A 17,161-nucleotide genomic window follows, 5' to 3' on the forward strand; every position below is an offset into this window, starting at 1 on the left:
TTTATACTCTTCTATTTTTTTATTTTTAATGGAACAATTTATTTTTAATGGAACAATTTATTAGGTTTCTAATTTTACTTGCATTTTAATTGCTGTGAGCTGATTTTAGTCGCTATGTGGTGACATAAACTGAATGAATGAATGAATGAATGAATGAAGGAATGAAGGAATGAAGGAATGAATGAAGGAAGGAAGAGGTGGAATGTCATTAATAGCTTAACAACTATGGATTGCAATATTGCAAGGGCATTTTGTATCTGCTCACACAGTTGACAGAAACATGAGGTGATGAACAAGTGCAGTTGTGTTCCAGTGGAACCAAACATTTGAAATCATAAAATAGTGAAAGGAATTTAGAAGTCTGTCCATGTCTACTCAGAACTAACAGAATCCATTATGTTCTATGTGACTTACTCTGAAGAACATTTGCCTAAGACTGCAAGTTTACAGGAGTTAATCTAACCACTCTTGAGTTCATATCTGTCACAGGCCTGCAGACTTTAATTTACCTATATTTGTTTACCATTGGCTTATGTAAACAAAGGCACAAAGAGTGTTCACTGTCTGGAAAATCCATGTTCTGCATCATATATAATTTCTCCTCCCCAAAGGGGATCAAAACTCTAAAGATGTTACTGTGTTCACATAGGAGCTGCACCCTGTAATGATACAGGACAAACAAGCAAACAACCCTTGCAGACATCTGGAAGTCAAGTCATTAATTAATTAATTAAATATCCCGTCCATCTAGACAAAAGTCTACTCAAGGCAACTGGACTTCTTTCTTGTTAGGTTGAAATGTTTTCCTACTCATCCAAGTAGCTCCTTCAGTCTGAGGAGAGTTGATAGGGGAACCCTGATATACAGTATCCTCCACATTGGTTTCACTTCCCCCTGGTCTGAATAGGCTCATTAGATGGATAACCTAATAAGAAAGAAGTCCAGTTGCCATGAGTCAACTTCCAGAGAACCTCACCCTGCCAGACATTATACAGCAGTGCACCAGGATCCTGGATGTCTCACCTCTTCAAGAAATGGGACTTTCCCACTGCTGCAATATAGCCAGGAGGTGAAGTTAGGAGGAATCTAGAAAGACTGAGCATTGTTATATCATTCCAGGCCATATCAATTTGGGAAGAGGAGGTGGGAAATGAGGCCAAGTCTCAGACTCCAGTCTTCTCCACTGGAGGTTTTTCAACGAAGGTTGAGTGGCCATATGTCAAGAATGCTTTAGCTGTGTGTTTCTAGGTAGAGGGCTGGACTACATGATCCTTGGGGTCCCCTCCAGCTTTACTGTTCTATTTTTCTGAAGCATCTTAAAGCTATAGATAAGGTTCTCCTAATAAAGTAAGAAGGGTCTAAAATGAAATTGTATCATATAATTCTCTGCATGGTATATAAAATACCAGGAAATCCATTTCTCATGGATGCTGACAGAATATTCTACAACCTTTTTACCTATCAGTTTAATCACTTTATCAATGAAAACTATTTTGTCCCTAAAGATTAATATGAAAGAGGCTTGGCATGTCATACTTCAATAAATATTAATGTCTAAACATCACTTTCCTTGGAGTTTTAGCACTCTGGTTCTTTTGCTGATGGTGTTATTGTTTTATGCTCCTATCTAGCATGTCCACTTGCAGATCTAGTTTGACGTACTCAAGAGTAGCACAATTCAAAGGTCTTGGCATTCATACTCTCTCCACTGCTTTTGGGCCAAGTCCTTTTGGATTAAGATCTTCTCTGGCATAAGCGGAAGAGCTACTTCACATCAAATTAGGGGTAAGGAATTTTTAATATCCCAGATGTTTTGAATAGCAAGCCCAATAATCCTTGACTACTGGCCACTTCAGCTGTGATTTCTAACAGTAGAAATACAGAACATCTGTAATATGCTATCCTCACCCCAAATCAGACCAATGCTCTGTCTCACCTCCAGTGATTCGCAATCTTGGGTCCCCCAGATGTTCTTGCCCTACAACTCCCAGAAATCATGGCCAGCACAGCTAGATGGTGAAGGCTTCTGGGAATTTCAGCCCAAGAACATGGGGGGACCCAAGGTTGTGAACCACTGTAGACAGAAGACAGACCACTAATTTTCCCCTTGCTCCACTGCCAACAGCTTTCCCAAATCTCAGGTGATGTGCCTACTGAGCCTTGCTAACCAGACAAGCAGGGTGCAAGCTGAGCAAGACTGCACAGCTTTTAGCTCAAAACAGAGTGGCAATCTAAGATATACAGTTTTCATAATAACAATTTTCTACCTCCTGTTTGACCATATTAAAGGAATGAAGCAAAGTATTAATTTTGTCCAGCTTTGTTGTCCAATCAGCTGAAGGCCATTCTTGTTCTCTAGAGATGATCAGTTCAGTGGCTACTTTAAGGCACTGGACTCCGCAGTGTGCTTTTGGCATATAATGAAAGCCGATGGAAGGAATGAGCCAGGCAGGCATGTAAATAACAGAGATGTCACACTGTCTCCTTACATTCTGTGGGGCCAAAAGAGAAGTGCAGAGATCCATGTGTGACCAGAATCTACAAACACTTTTGCTTTCTTCTTCACTTCAGAAATGACTGGTACAAGGTCACATCATTTTGCAATCCATCCGTAGGCCTCAAGCTGACCCAGCGAAACTAGCACACAACCTGTTAGATCGGCATTGATCTTATTGGTTTGACTTTCCCGAGAAGCAAAGAATGAGGGTGAGGAAAATGGGTCAAAAAAATGGCCAGCTTAACACTCAATGGCAAGCACAGAGACAGTGGGGACCTCTACCAATAAGGCAGAAACATGAGTTCTTTCTTTGAGTATCTGAAAGGCAATTATACACGTCACGTCAAATCTCCTTCTAACAGAGTACCCCTCAGTTTAACAGCACAGCTGGTGATTAAATCTATGCTCTCTTCTATAGAAAAGCTTTTGCCTGGTAGAGGCAGATGGCTTTGGACACCCCACCCCCTTTCACATCCCAGCCACGGAGACTGCTGCTCCCCCGTACGATTGGGGAGGGTGGGTGTGAACTCTCATTTGATATACAACAGGCTTTGCAGCTTGTGTCACTGTGTTCTCAGCCCAAGGAAGAAGAAAAGGAAAAGATCCATGACCAGAGAGAAAGTTGATCATCAGGTCTTCCTTCAGTCCGTCTGAGGACAGGATATGTGGCAATGCATCTGACACCAAGGATCAAAATGGACAAATGCTGCTGATTTGAAGGGTTGCCGCTGCCAGGCGTATTTCTGCTAAACTTAAAAGGAATAGGCTTGCAGGGACTGGGTACTTAGGCTTTCAATGACATGCTTGTAAAATATAACCTGCCTTAAGCCACAAAGGTAAAGCATATTGGGTATATTGTATACAGTAAATGTAAATAACCTTCAAGAAAAATCTCAAAGGGCAGCTGGCAACTAACTTGTTCAAAGACTTTGCTATGTACTCTGGCACAATTAATTCTCAATGAGGGACACAGAGAGAGAGAATCAGGAGTACAACTATAAAAAAGGAACTCTGTCCATGAGGGCTAGCATCTTCATGTATTTTAGAGGTGTATTTATTAAGATTTTTTTTTAATCCACAAAAAACAAATAGGGTTTGAGGAACTGCTCTGGAACTGCCAAGATACTTCCCTGGTGGCATCACAGTGGTGAACACATCTGTGTTGTTGTCATGAGCCATCTAACAGATTCTGATGTAAGGGGTTTTGAGGTATGTAAGATGCTCAATGACTGGTTTACCACTGACATCCTCAGGGATTTGAACCCAGATCTTTTAAGTTTTAGTCCACAACACCACACTGGCTTGTGAACAAATTGTAACCTTTCCTAATCCATAACGTCTATATTGCACTCAGAAAGTGCTGGAAATCAGAGCATCTCCACCTCTGAAAATATATGCTCAGCCTCCCCTTAAGACCTTGATTAAAAGCATGCAGGAAGCAACTGATATCTGTGGACTTTGCATCAGCCCTACAATGAAATGGCTCTAAATTTAACAGCTCCTTTATACAACCAGTATGAAATACTGGAGGCTACTGTAAGTAATATTAATGCTACAGCTTGAGCCCTCAGCAGCAGTAACTCAGAAAGGCAAGGAACATGTTACTGCTATTTTACATCAGGCAAGGATGATGCTTATAGAGCTGCTGTTTAAGAAGAGCAGCAGTATCACTGAGGGCTGTACCAGTTTCATAGAGGTAATAATGCTCCCTCAGCACATTTTTCAAGCAAGGGCCACATCCTATGAGCATGCCTCTGGTTGGAGGAGGGCAGAGAACAGCTACAAAAAAACAGTCAGTGCAGCAGCTGAGACGTGCCCCCTGCAGTGTAAACAGTCTAGAGTTAAAAAAATCAGAAGGGGCACAAAAAAAAATTTTTCACTCACACAGGAGCAGAGAACCTAGAAAACTAGATATAGGAGTTTTTTTAAAAAATGACTTATAGCTCTCTCTCTTTATTATACGGTCACAGACCCAACTTTGACCAGTACAACAAGATAATAAAACAATCATTAAAGCATACACATACTGATGGCACATATGAAGGCACAGCTACAGAAACAAAGTATTTCTGCTGTCGTTACACAGATTGTAAACCAACACATGTATGTTCTCATACAAAGGAAGGAAGGAAGGAAGGAAGGAAGGAAGGAAGGAAGGAAGGAAGGAAGGAAGGAAGGAAGGAAGGAAGGAAGGAAGATGAGATCCAGAAGCAAAGAGACGTCAATTTCATGGAGAAAATAAAAAGGGTGTGCTCAGTTATGAAACTACTCGAAAGAAACAGCTTCCCCAAAGGGTGAGCAAGATGCCATTGACGCAAGCTCTGCATCCAAAATTCTGATCATTTATTGAGAATGAGGTATTACCACCCATGAATTCTCAAAAAAAGCATGCTAAGGCTGCAGGTGAGCAGAGCATAGTGGGGGTTATTTTTTGACGGGCGGATTGTTCTGAGCAAAGGGAAAGAAGGAAGGGCTCCTACCACCTATACAGACACACCCCCTCCATTCTCTTGTCTCCCTTACAGCAGCCTGCATTCAAATGCTAGGGTGTGATCAGCATCCCAAACCTGCATGCCAGTGAGTCAGGGAGTTCTCCCGGGGGAAGAACATTTCTGCTGAGACACAAAAGGCTGCACCAGACAACTGCACTAGCCAAGAGTGCCTATGTGTGTGTGTGTGTTTTAACTCCCACCCTTCCTTCTCTATTTACCTGCAACAGCTCAGGCATGGAATGTAAGGGAAGCACAATGCATCAACACATCAAAGGGCTTTGTTCTCTAATGCCTTCAGTGTGGTTACACACACACACACACAAACCCCTGCCAGAACCCAGTTCTTTTCCCCACAGCTGACTATTTCAATGAAAGAAAAATGTGAAGTGTGGGGGGGGGGAGTTGCGTATTTATTTACACATATATTTGTGTGCTCAGTCTGTTGTGTTTCCTTATGCCTAATGCTCCCTACCAACACACACACACACACACACACACACACACACACAGAGAGAGAGAGAGAGAGAGAGAGAGAGAGAGAGAGAGAGATCCTTTTCCAGAGTTTCCTTCTGCAGGGCTTTTGTTTCTGAGGCTCTCTGAAAGGGATGCTTGACACCCTAGAATGAAATCAGAAAACTAAGCCTCACCTTAGTTCAAACGAATAAGGGCGCCACCACCTTCAAACTGTTTCCATCTGTTCCAAAAGGAGACAAATGCTAGTATCCTTAACCAAAGATCTCTTTTGTTTGTTGGCTGACAACATTCATCAGAGGTAAAGCTGTCACCGGCTATTTACTAGGCTCTCCCTCTGGTGTATTGAAAATCTGCTCACCCTCCTTCACCCCTCCCCATTTTCCTGAAATTTCCATCCTTGAACAAAAGACGAAGGTGGGGTGGCACTGAGATAAAGAAGCCATGGCATGATCATGCTTCTGTTTTGGGGGAAGGAGCGAAGAAACACAAATTTTGAAAGGTTCTGTTTTCAAGTTAGAGGTGAAAAATCATCTTGGTGAAGAGAGGGAAATGCTGCCCTTCCATAAATATTAAACAGTCATAGGAATGCAGGGATGACAGTATCGTGTATCTGTGGCTGCATCTTTTATTTATTTGTATTTACAACTTGAAGCAAACCACCAGCAGCCCAACCACAACGAATTTCATCCAGCGTGAAGGTTAAAAACGCCAGTTCCCCGTTTTACCTTCCACTATTCAGCCATCAGCATTACCATCGGTCTAGTCCCACAGGGGAACAGATCTTTTCCGTGCAGCTTTCCCCTTCATCTTGAGCATCATCTAAAACGCCAGAACGATTTCCAGAGAGCGTTTTCCGACCGTCGCCGGAAAGGAACCTGCTGTCCAGTAACGACCAGGTCACCCGGAGGAAAGTTACCTGCAGAGGCTGATGAACGGCTGTTGCCGTTTGCCTTTTCCACACCCGCGGAGACAATCTTAAATATAGAGATCACCTCCTAACGACCTGATTATTAGAACCGGCGAGTCAAGGCGGACCTCCTCTGTCTACCTGAGGACGCTTCTCTCTCTCTCTACACACACCTGCTGGAAGGACATCGGATGCGGCCAAGCAGCTCTCCGCGGCGTGGAAAGGGGGGGGGGGGTGATGGGGAACGGCGGACAGACAGACAACCAGACAGATATTTAAAAAAAAAACCAACCCCAAACCCAACCCTTGTCTGGGTTTCTGCCAGGCGATGGCGGAGGGACCGGCAACCGCCAGGATGCTGCGTTGCAGAAGGCGCTTGAGCAGAAGGCGCTCGGAGGAAGCCTCCTGCCGGACACCTGTGAGAAAGGAAGAAGCCCTTACCCGGCGCGCTGTGCCTGGCGTCGCTCCTGCCGATGCAACAACCTGCAGGGAAACTGCAGACAGAAAAACCTGTCGCTGCTGCAGCCGCCGCGGAGCGCGCCCACCGCCTGCGCCACCGCCGCCTGGGAGCAGCAGCTGTGCCAAGCCTCGCCTCGCCCGCGCGCCGCCGCCGCCAGCCACCGGGACACGCCCCCCCCCCCCCAATGCTGGCGCCCAGTCCCGTCCCGTCCAACCCCGCCCCGCCCCGCCTCCTTCTTCCCCGCGCGAAGCCACGCCCCGTCTGGGGCAGCGCCGCGCTCGGGGTGCGCGAGTCTTCTCGCGCGCGCGCGCGCGCGCGCGCGCTCTCCCTCTTTCGCGCCAGCGCACGGAGCCGCCTCCCCCAGGAGGGCCGGCGCGTGGACACGGTGACTGTGGGAGCAGGTTGTCAAGCGGAGGGCGGGGGTTGGGGGGGTGGGAGGTTGCCCCAGAAACCTTCAGCTTGGGGAGGAAAAAAAGGGGTGCAGGGGGGGTTCATCTGATGCAGCGGCAAGAATAGAAAGGCAAAAAAGGGAGGGGGAGGAGTTCCGCGCTGCCCATTGACTTTCCCGCTTCTCGACCCCCCCCCCCCGCCATTCGATCAAAGCAAAGGTTTCCGAAATGTCTCGAGGAGGCATGTTCAGATCGTGGCACGTCTGTGGCTGTGCCTTCGGAGACACCGGTGGGACGGAGGGGCTCGGAAGCCACGGATGGGGCTGCTGGCGGGAGTGGGGGCAGTGCCGGCATCCTGCAGGTGTCTCTTGTGTCTCCTGTATATGCACAGTCACAGACAGGCGGGTGGGGTTGTGGCGGCGCGACTTCGTGGATGTGGCTTGTGCCAACACCTAGCGATGCAACTTCGCGCCCCCCCCCCCTCCGCGGGGAAATTTGAGGCGGCTACCCTCGTACGAAGCTGGAAACAGCACTTCGTATTTACTTAAAGCTGCGTAGAAGTTCAAAAGCGCTTAATACACACTCTCATGCTATAATCCCTACAACAACACAGTAAAGTAGGTCTATTATTATCACCTTTTTGCAGAGAAGGAGATTGACCGGGAGAGAAGGCGAGCTAACCTGAGGTCACCCCCAGCAATCCTGTGCACATAGCAAGGGAAATCCTATTATGTTCAGTAGAGCACAATCTCAAATAGGTTCCTGTAGGATTCCCTCAACCCCACCCCACCCCAAGAATTCACTATACTGTATAGAGGAGTAACACCTAGAACCAGGCTTACCTGATTTACAGCTCTTGTCTTCCTAGCCAACCTGCTCAGAAGATTAGTAATGCAAATACGTACCTCCGTTAACCAAAATGTGCATCCACATTACAAATGCCTCCCTCCCCTCTCCTCTCCGACATTAATAATGATCCCACGAGGAATTTCAGCAGTGTCAAAAGCAATTTTATTCTGGTCCAGCAAAATCCTACTTTGCCTGATACTCGAACCATCCAATAATTTTCTAAATACTGTAATGCATCTTAAGGCACCATTTGAATGTATCAGGAAGACGGTAGGTCTCAGCTTCATCACACTTCTTATTTTTAGAAAAGGTGTTATCGAGCAAAGAAGTCTCGCTGAGAGTAAGTAGTGCCATCACAGTGTATCTGGAATTAGTGATTGTCTGATGCCACTTAGCTACTTTAGAGGTCAGACCGTTGAAACTAAACAGAAAAACAGTAGGATTAAAAACATTTCCTGGTTTAAAAAAAAATAGATTTGCAACTTTTAATGCAGTGAAGTTACAGGATGAAATGAGATATAATTAGAAGTATTATAAACTTCAAAAAAATGAAACTTGATCATATTTATACAGTTCTCAGCAACAGTAAAAAACAAAATATAGCTGTAACATCTTTAGAATACCATTTTTTTCCTAGTATGAGTTTTCATGGTTTACAGTCCACTTCTTCAGATATGTGGATCACAAGTCCCCCATCAGCTCCTGTTTTTTGCTTTTCTCACTATGCACAGACTCAACACATGAACCACCAGATCATCTTCCGAGAACTGCAGAGCTGGGAGGGACCCTATGGATCGTTGAGTCCAGCCTCTGTCAAGGAGGCACAGATGGGGGGGAACTGAAGCCCCAAACCAACCTCTGTCGCCACAGCCAGAGACCTAAACCACTGAGCTATCCAGCAGTTCACTCACATAGGAAGAATAAGATCAAGACCTCTCACCATCATACAGCGGCCCATTTTTAACTTCTGCACAGTTAGTCCAGGATGTGAAAAGGCCCCACACAGGAACAAAAATTCCTGTCAGTTACAGCACTTGTGAAGAGCTTACGTTTTCAGAGCACAACTCACAGAAACCCACTGCCAGCAAGGCCAGGCCAGCTGCGAGATACTAAAAGATGTAGCCTGGAAAGTAAATTTCCTAGGTTCTGATAGAGTGGACATTCTGTCAGCGTGTCTAAATTCTTGGGCAGAGGAATAAAGGTTTGCTATCGCCACATACTGACCAAGCAATCTTAAGAGAAAAACAGAGAGCAAGAAAGCAAGGGACTTAGATTTCACACAAGGAGGAAAAACTGGTTACATCTTCAGTTGCAGGTTTTGAAGCACAAGATTGATTCCTTAACATTGGTTTTTGATTACAATGCCATGCATCTTCTCTGAGACACAAAATGCCACCCAGACATAAAGACACAGCAAGAGGAACCATGTTGAGGGTTTTGATACAGAACAGGCAGTTGCCATGGAGATAAGCAGTGCACCAGCACAGGTGCCAAGCTGCAGCAGGCGTGGTATTTTTGGACCAGCCTATGGAGAACGAGAAACTCACATCTGTCCAAGTGCTGCCATGTATGTCGCTATGCCTTATCGTGAGGCCACAGTTCTATACCTACTTACCTGTGCACAAGGCCCTTGAGGCTTAGTGGGACTTATTTCTGAGTTGACATGGATAAAGCTGAATTGCTTCCACAAACCAGAACTGTGATTTGTGCTGGAGCTCTACTGTGTCTTAAGACAGATGTTCTGTCTCTTAAGTAAGCTCTTCTCCCAAATGCCCCCTCCTGGGCTGAAGCCCCTGGATCAGGAATTCAGCTTCCCGCTGGGCCTCCTGTAAGAAGGGCCAGCCTCTGTGGCCTCTGGCAGGCTACAAGAATTCCCCCAGAGAAAAGGGAATGGTAAACCACTTCAGAGTACTCCATACCTAGAAAATCCCAAGAAGAGTCCGCAGAAGTCAGAAATGACTTGACAGGATGCAATTATTACTGGTAACATTCTGAGAAGAATTATTGAGACCTTCTTTTCAATGGTAGAATTCCAGAGGCTTGCCTGGTGCCTGTTTTATATGCCACAGGATAGCAAATGCAGATTTTTTAAAAAAAAATCTGCCTGATTTTAAGAGGTTTTTCAGGGGATTTAGCTATTTAAGAATTAAGAGATTTTGAAAGTGTTTAAGATCTGCTTGTTCTGTAATACTTTAATGAAAGTGACTGTTTATATTGGTTTTATTGCTTTTATGTTTTTCATGTTGCATTAGTATTTTTCTAATTGTATATTTACAGGTACTAAACTGCTATTTTTTAAAAAAAAATCTTTAAATTGATATATATAATTTATTTGTTTTTTTAAAAAAATAGCAGTTTAGAACAAAATAAATAACAATAGACCAGTTCAACATCAAAGTTTCTCTCATAAGAAGCATGTGCAATTTTTGCAAGAAGAAACTATCATGTATCCCTGTGTTGTTGTTTTTTTTACAACTACCGGGGTAGCAGGGACGGGAGTATTGGCTGTGTACCCCAAATTTACACATTGCGAAAAATTTCTCTTGCCATAAATCCTGCTACTTGGTTCAGACGGTGCCACAGTGCAACTGCGAAATAGACAATAATGCTCTGCTTGAAGTCTTCTCCTTTTTCCTCCACTGTTCCAAATTACATAATTTTTTTCCAAATTGGGAAATGCTACATGTGTCCAAACCATTGGATATCACTGGTCTAGTGCATTTATATACTGGATCTTGGCCGAGAAAGGAGACAAGGGGAGACAACGAGGGGCATTTTTCCTTTTCTTTGGCTTATTTATTTATTTATTTATTTATTGCATTTATATGCCATCCATCTAGACATGGTCTACTCTGGGCGGCTCACAACATAGAAATGGAAACAATTTAAAATGTACACAATTTACATATATAAAAACAGAGAAATATAAAATCAAAGAACTTACAATTTTAACAATTAATTTAAAGTAAAGAGTCCCAAGATGGCACAAGTTAAAAGGAAAGAAATAAGCATCACTTAATTGACTGGAGGGAAGGCCTGCTTGAACAGCCAAGTTTTCAGTTGGCTTTTGAAAACGCCCAGCGAGGGTGCTAGCCGAATTTCAGTAAAGGAGAAAGGAGACAAGAGGAGACAACGAGGGGCATTTTTCCTTTTCTTTGGCTTGTTGTGAAAGTCCAGTCAACCTGCACCCATATCCACTGCTGAGTAGCTTCATGTCACTTCCCACTTCTGGGAGGAAGTTTTCTAATTTTAAATGTTTTTAAAATAAACAGGGGACGTGGTGGCGCTGTGGGCTAAACCGCAGAAGCCTGTGCTGCAGGGTCAGAAGACCAAGCAGTCGTAAGATCGAATCCACATGACGGAGTGAGCACCTGTCACTTGTCCCAGCTCCCGCCAACCTAGCGGTTTGAAAGCATGCAAATGCAAGTAGATTAATAGGGACCACCTCGGTGGGAAGGTAACAGCGTTCTGTGCCTAAGTCGCACTGGCCATGTGACCACGGAAGATTGTCTTCGGACAAAATGCTGGCTCTATGGCTTGGAAATGGGGATGAGCACCGCCCCCTAGAGTCAAACACGACTGGACAAAAATTGTCCAGGGGAACCTTTACCGTTATCTTTTTATCTTAAAATAAACAACTGATTGCATCTAAAAAACATTTTCCCCTCTGCCCTTCACGGAGGAGCAGAGGAAGTGTTTAATTTGTCAATATCCTGAAGTGGCTCTCTTCTTAAGCCACTTCACAGTATTTGGTTCATTTCCAGCAATCAAGCATGCTGGAAATAAACCAAGATGGAGCAAACCTACATGCATCAGAAAAGTAAAGGCCTTTGATAGGGATCCAGGAAGGTACAGGTAGGAGCACTCTGGGGACGGACTGCTTTGCTTCAGCAATTAAATTGTATAATTGCCGGAAAAAGGAGCAAAACAATCTGTCCCTATAGTGGGCTAAATGCCCATGTGATCACACCTTTAGTTTGTCTGTACAAATGTGATTCCATTTTCCTCTCTCAGTAGAACAGTATGGTATTTCAGCGGATATTTATTTCAGGCAACATGGAAAATACAGCTATAAGTGTTTGATTCTCTGAAAGCACAGCTAGGAAATTATTATTATGAATCATCCCCACAGCACAGGTTGTGTGCAAAACATTTTGCACTGCCAATCCTTGCTGTGTATAGTAAAGCAATAGCAGCAGCACTATTGAAAGGTCATTAGCCAATGTGTACCTGCAACAAAGTGTTACAGAATATACCTAGTCAAGGAGAGGCTTTTGTTCACAACTCTAGTTTGCCTGGGACAAAGTCCTTGTAAAACTCTTTGGAGCTCTCAAAGGGAATGAAGAGGTAGGTTTCAAGAGGAACTTTTTCTTCCTTCCCCTCCTTTATAGACTCTCCTCCCTATATTTTATTAGTAAGCAAACAAATTAGAAACACATCAGATTTAACAATGTTAGTGACATCCATTTAAAAAATCCACAAACAAGGGCAAAACTGTTTTGTGTTTTTCACCTTAGCACTTTAGGATTGTATGAAGCATTAAAATTGTGAAATCTTTGGTTTGTAGTAAGAAGAGTTGCTGGAGAATTTTCACTCAGAATACTTTTCCATTCTAAGGGTCAATTTAGGTCATGTTGCAGCTCTGTGATTCACTTCTAGAATATGTGAAATAGCCCCTGCATATCTGAAGGGTGCAGCAGCAACAACAACAACAACAATCAAATGATCCCCATCTATATGAGATGTTTCATTATCCATCTGAGTCCACAGTGCTTCTTGGGTGTTGTTCTTTGAGATGCATCCTCTAAGAGGAAAACTAAAGAGCCTAAAGGGCAAAACTATGACTCAGAATATTCTGCAACAGCTTCCTCTTTTTTTGGACATTTATAACAGAAAATAGGCCAGAACTAGGCCATGCAGCATCTTCAAGTGAATGACATTTTGGTATCTATAGGTGCAAGTGTAGAGCCTAGAGCTCCTAGAATTCTGCCTGGAGGATTCTTGCGGAATTCTGAGAATTTGAGTCTAGAAAAATTCATGTAGACATCTCTATTGTTTAATACAGGAAGATGCCTCTGAGGCTTCTGAAACAGTCCTGAGTCTGCATTTCCCATGGGAGAAATTAGCATTCTTTAACATTGGGATTTTCCCAGTAAAGCCTTTAACCTGATCCAAGGTCATCCTTGCTTTCTGAGCACAACATTTGGTTACTAGTAGAGATGGGGGTTGTAGCATTCACCCTAAGTTATGCTTTGTAAGTTATACATTATTCATGTTATATATTAATATGGTTAAGAGGCGGGACCGAAAGAGATGTTAAAAGGCGGAGCTTGAGAGTCACAGAGTCAGTCAGAATTGGAGTTCAGTCTGTGTTAGGAATCAGAGAGAAGGATAGTTGAGGGAATGATTAATCTGAGTGTAAACTGTGATAATTACTATAGAAGGTTAATATTGAAGCTTGATGAAACTTGAAGAATGTGCTTATGAATTGTTCCAGAAACCAACTGTAATCAATAAACCTGTTCCATTAAAAAGTCAGCACTGAATGGACCTTTGTCTTTTCTAAGTAAAGTAAGTTGATAAGGAGATCAGCTGGTGGCAGCATGTCAAGAGGTGTTTTGATCTGCCTTTGTGAGCTCTGTTTGGGTAAACAAGCAGGGGCCACTAGGGTAAATGCCACAATTGGTGTCCAGCGGCAGGATACGAAACAATCCAGTAAAGCCAGAGTTTAAAGTGAATTTTTTTTGAGTCGTGGGTACATTTTTAGTCAGAGGTCTCTGGTGAAGAAGTGGGTGACCTGCTACAGTTTTTGTGGAAAAGCTTAGTGGTGGGGCTTCTGATCCCAGATCTGGGGGGACTATAGATAGGGAATGACCCTGGAGGAAAATTCCTGTTTATTTATCTCAGGGTTTGAGAGAACCAGTGGCTAGCTTAAAATCCAAGGCTCTGAGAGAAAGGAGCACTGGTGGATAAAAACAGAATCCAAAGGTCAGAACAAATCTGAGGAGACGGAAAAATCAAATCAGAGGAATGAAAAATAAAATTATTTCAATGACTGAGAGCAAGACTAACTCAGACATACACAGTAACTAACAGATTGTGAGCTGGAGAACAGCCAGAGAGAGCTCCTGCGTAGCACAACAGTTACTGGAATTAACAGCAAAAAGACAGGTCCTTTTAAAAAAAATCAGTACTTACACTCAATACTAATTAACTCAAATGTAAACATGCCACCCAAACATAGAAGGGGAGTTGTGAGGCAGAGAGTTTACCTCAAGACATGGAGGGAAATGGAGATCTTTAATTCCAGTGGAACAGGAGGAAATTGATGCGGGTGCCTCAGAGAGACAAAAGGATTTAAGCTCCCAAGAGTTTGAAAAATGTAAACTGGAACAGGAGTATAGATTCAGAGAGAAAGCTCAGGAAATGGAAATTAGAGAAAAAGCCAGAGCTGAGGAGAAAGCTAAGGAGCTACAGCTCAGCGAAATGGAAATTAGAGGAAAAAGCCAGAGCTGAAGAGAAAGCTAAGGAGCTAGCGCTCAAGGAAATGGAAATCGCTGCTCGAAACAATAATAGTAATAACAATAACAACTCTAGTGAGGGAAATTTCCCAAAAATCGATCTAAATAAATTTTCCCAATATAGGAAAGGAGATTGCTCTGAATCTTTCCTCATTTCATTTGAGAGAGCATGCTGGGACTTTGATATCAAGGATGATGAGAGGATGATAATTCGGAGATCACAAATAAGTGGAGATTTAGCTAAGTTTTATTCTCAGATGCCGCTGGAGCAAGCTAGGGATTTTGAGGCCTATTGAAATTTGGTGTATTCAAGATTTGGCATAAATGCAGAACACCTGAGGGGAAATTTTCATTTTCTTACTAAAAAGCCTGAAGAATCTTATTCTCAGTTAGGGGCTAAATTGATGCAATGTTTGGACAAATGGATGGAACATGAAAGTGTCATTTCTCTAGAGCAGATGAAAAATGTGATTGGGTTAGAACAATTTTATTCTATTTTGCCTGGGGAATTACATTATTTAGTTAAAGACAATAATCCTAAAAGTCTATTAGAAGCAGGTGAAATGGCAGATTCCATTAGTGAGATTTGAAATCCCAAGTTCTCTGAGGTAAAATTTTACAGGCAGAACTGGGACAACAGTAAGAACCCCTTCAATAAAAATTACCTCAGTAAAACATCAGGGAAAGAAGGCCAGGGTAGTACCTCACCTAAGTTGCCAAGGTCTAGTCTACAGAAGTGAATGAACCCTGAGGAAAAGTTTAACAGATTGCCTCAGTGTGATTGAAGGACTTACAGACAGTGTTATAACTGGTGAGTTTGGGCATATTCAATCAAATTGTATGAAAAACAATAAAAATAAAAATGGTAAAGATGACAGTCAGACCAAGAAAGTTTACTGCTTAAAACCTGTCGATGCCACTGAGGGAAGCTGTAACCATAGTTCTGACTCCATGGCAACCAAGGCTGCTGATCCTGAAGAGATCCCTGAAGCCCCTATAGTCCTTTGTTTTTATATAAAATATGACAATCCTCTTCTTAAAAACTCTGGTGAAGAAATAGTAGTAGACAGAAAGAAGTACATTGCTCTAAGGGACACAGGTTCACAAATTTCTATGCACATTCAGATCTGATAGCTCAGGACAACATAATTACAGGCAGAACTATGATCTTAAAATGAATTGGGAAGGAAACTGTAGTTTTGAAAGTGGCAGAAGTTCAAATAACTTATGGGAACTGGTCTGGAAAGTGGCAAGTGTCCATTTCAGAGGAAATACCAACTGCTTTTCTAATTGGTTGGGACTTGATAGAGCATGTTAAGAGTATTTTTGCACTAACATGCTCACAAGGGGGCAAGAAGTCACCCACTGCAGTAGAAATGGATACTGTAGCAGAAAATGGAACCCCCTACCCTGGAACCCCCTACCCTGCCCCCGCCGCCGGGAGCTGCACCCGCCTATCCCAGCCATGCTTGGACTCCCAGGAGTCCGAGCATGGCTGGGAAACCGGGTGTGGCGCGGCTCCAAGCGGCGACGGTGGCAGGGGGGGTCCGGATGCCTTCCAGTGCTTCACCTGGAAGGCATCCGGACACCCCCTACCCTGCTGCCACCGCTTAGAGCCTTCCGAGCTCTCAAAGGGCTTTCTCCAATGTCGAGGGGAAAGCCCTTTGAGAGCTCGGAAGGCAAATGTCGGCGGTCGGTGGTGGCTTCGGGGTCCTTCCGAAGCCACCGCTGGCATTTTCCCCCAGCTGAGCGGCAGGGGCAACATCGCAATGCGATCGCAAAAGCCATTGCAAAAAAGCCATCACTATGCGGATTCGTTGTTAAACGGGGCGCCCGTTAAGCGAGGCACCACTGTAATTGCCCACCCATGATCTATCCCAAAGTCTGTTAGCAGCTTCTCCAACCATAACATTTCTTTGCATTCTTCTGCTGCAGTGATAAAGAAAACAAAACAACAGAAAGAGTAGGTGGGGGATAAATAAAATTAAAAAAAAATTGCCTCAAACCCAGGAAAAAAGAATTTACTAATAGATTGGTAGCAAGGCATAATTACATTAGGTTGTGAAACCCTCTTTCTACTGAAACCAAAAGTTTGGTTGCATGCAAGATTGTTATTTTCTCCACTATAAACTTGGGCCAGTTGTAGCCATCAATAAGTTGTAAATACGAGTTTTGGACATTACTGGAAGGTATTTTCTACTATTGGGGGGGTTGCAAAATCAGGGGAGTCACATGCTGGATTGTCACAAGTCAGAGGTCTGCTATATATTTGGTTTTTTTTCTCATGCTAAGATGAATGGTTCCATTGATATATTTACTAAAATGCCCAGCTGTCCAAACCATTGCACTCTTCACAGAATTAGCATATTTCTTTTCTCCTTGCTCGTGCTGTTTTGTACTTTCCCTCTTGGCTAGCCAACATGGAAACCCACTGCCAGGAGAGAAAGGGAGCAGGGGTGGGGAAACTGAAGCACAATTTACAGCATGTTTTCCCCTTTCAAGAGTCAGATGCATGCCAGGCAGACAGCCAAACCTAATATTTTCTTAAAGAATGTTACAGAGCAAGAAACTG

At 43.5% G+C, this 17,161-nt stretch overlaps 1 protein-coding gene and 1 long non-coding RNA gene across 33 annotated transcripts in view; one reads left to right on the plus strand and one right to left on the minus strand.

Annotated features, from left to right (window-relative positions):
• Positions 1–6,938, minus strand: part of MAP2 (microtubule associated protein 2) — a 334,548-nt gene extending 327,610 nt beyond the window's left edge. For 26 of the 32 annotated variants that reach the window (XM_078379383.1, XM_078379378.1, XM_078379355.1 and 23 more), the window contains exon 1: positions 6,812–6,938. The gene's annotated coding sequence lies outside the window, so the exon portion shown is untranslated. The remainder of the gene's footprint in view (positions 1–6,811) is intronic. The other 6 variants (XM_078379384.1, XM_078379368.1, XM_078379349.1 and 3 more) reach the window with 1 other exon arrangement.
• Positions 1–17,161, plus strand: part of LOC144584085 (uncharacterized) — a 231,038-nt gene that overhangs the window by 158,736 nt on the left and 55,141 nt on the right. The window lies entirely within an intron of this gene.

Source organism: Pogona vitticeps, chromosome 1, assembly GCF_051106095.1.
Source record: "Pogona vitticeps strain Pit_001003342236 chromosome 1, PviZW2.1, whole genome shotgun sequence".
Classification (NCBI taxonomy): Eukaryota; Metazoa; Chordata; class Lepidosauria; order Squamata; family Agamidae; genus Pogona; species Pogona vitticeps.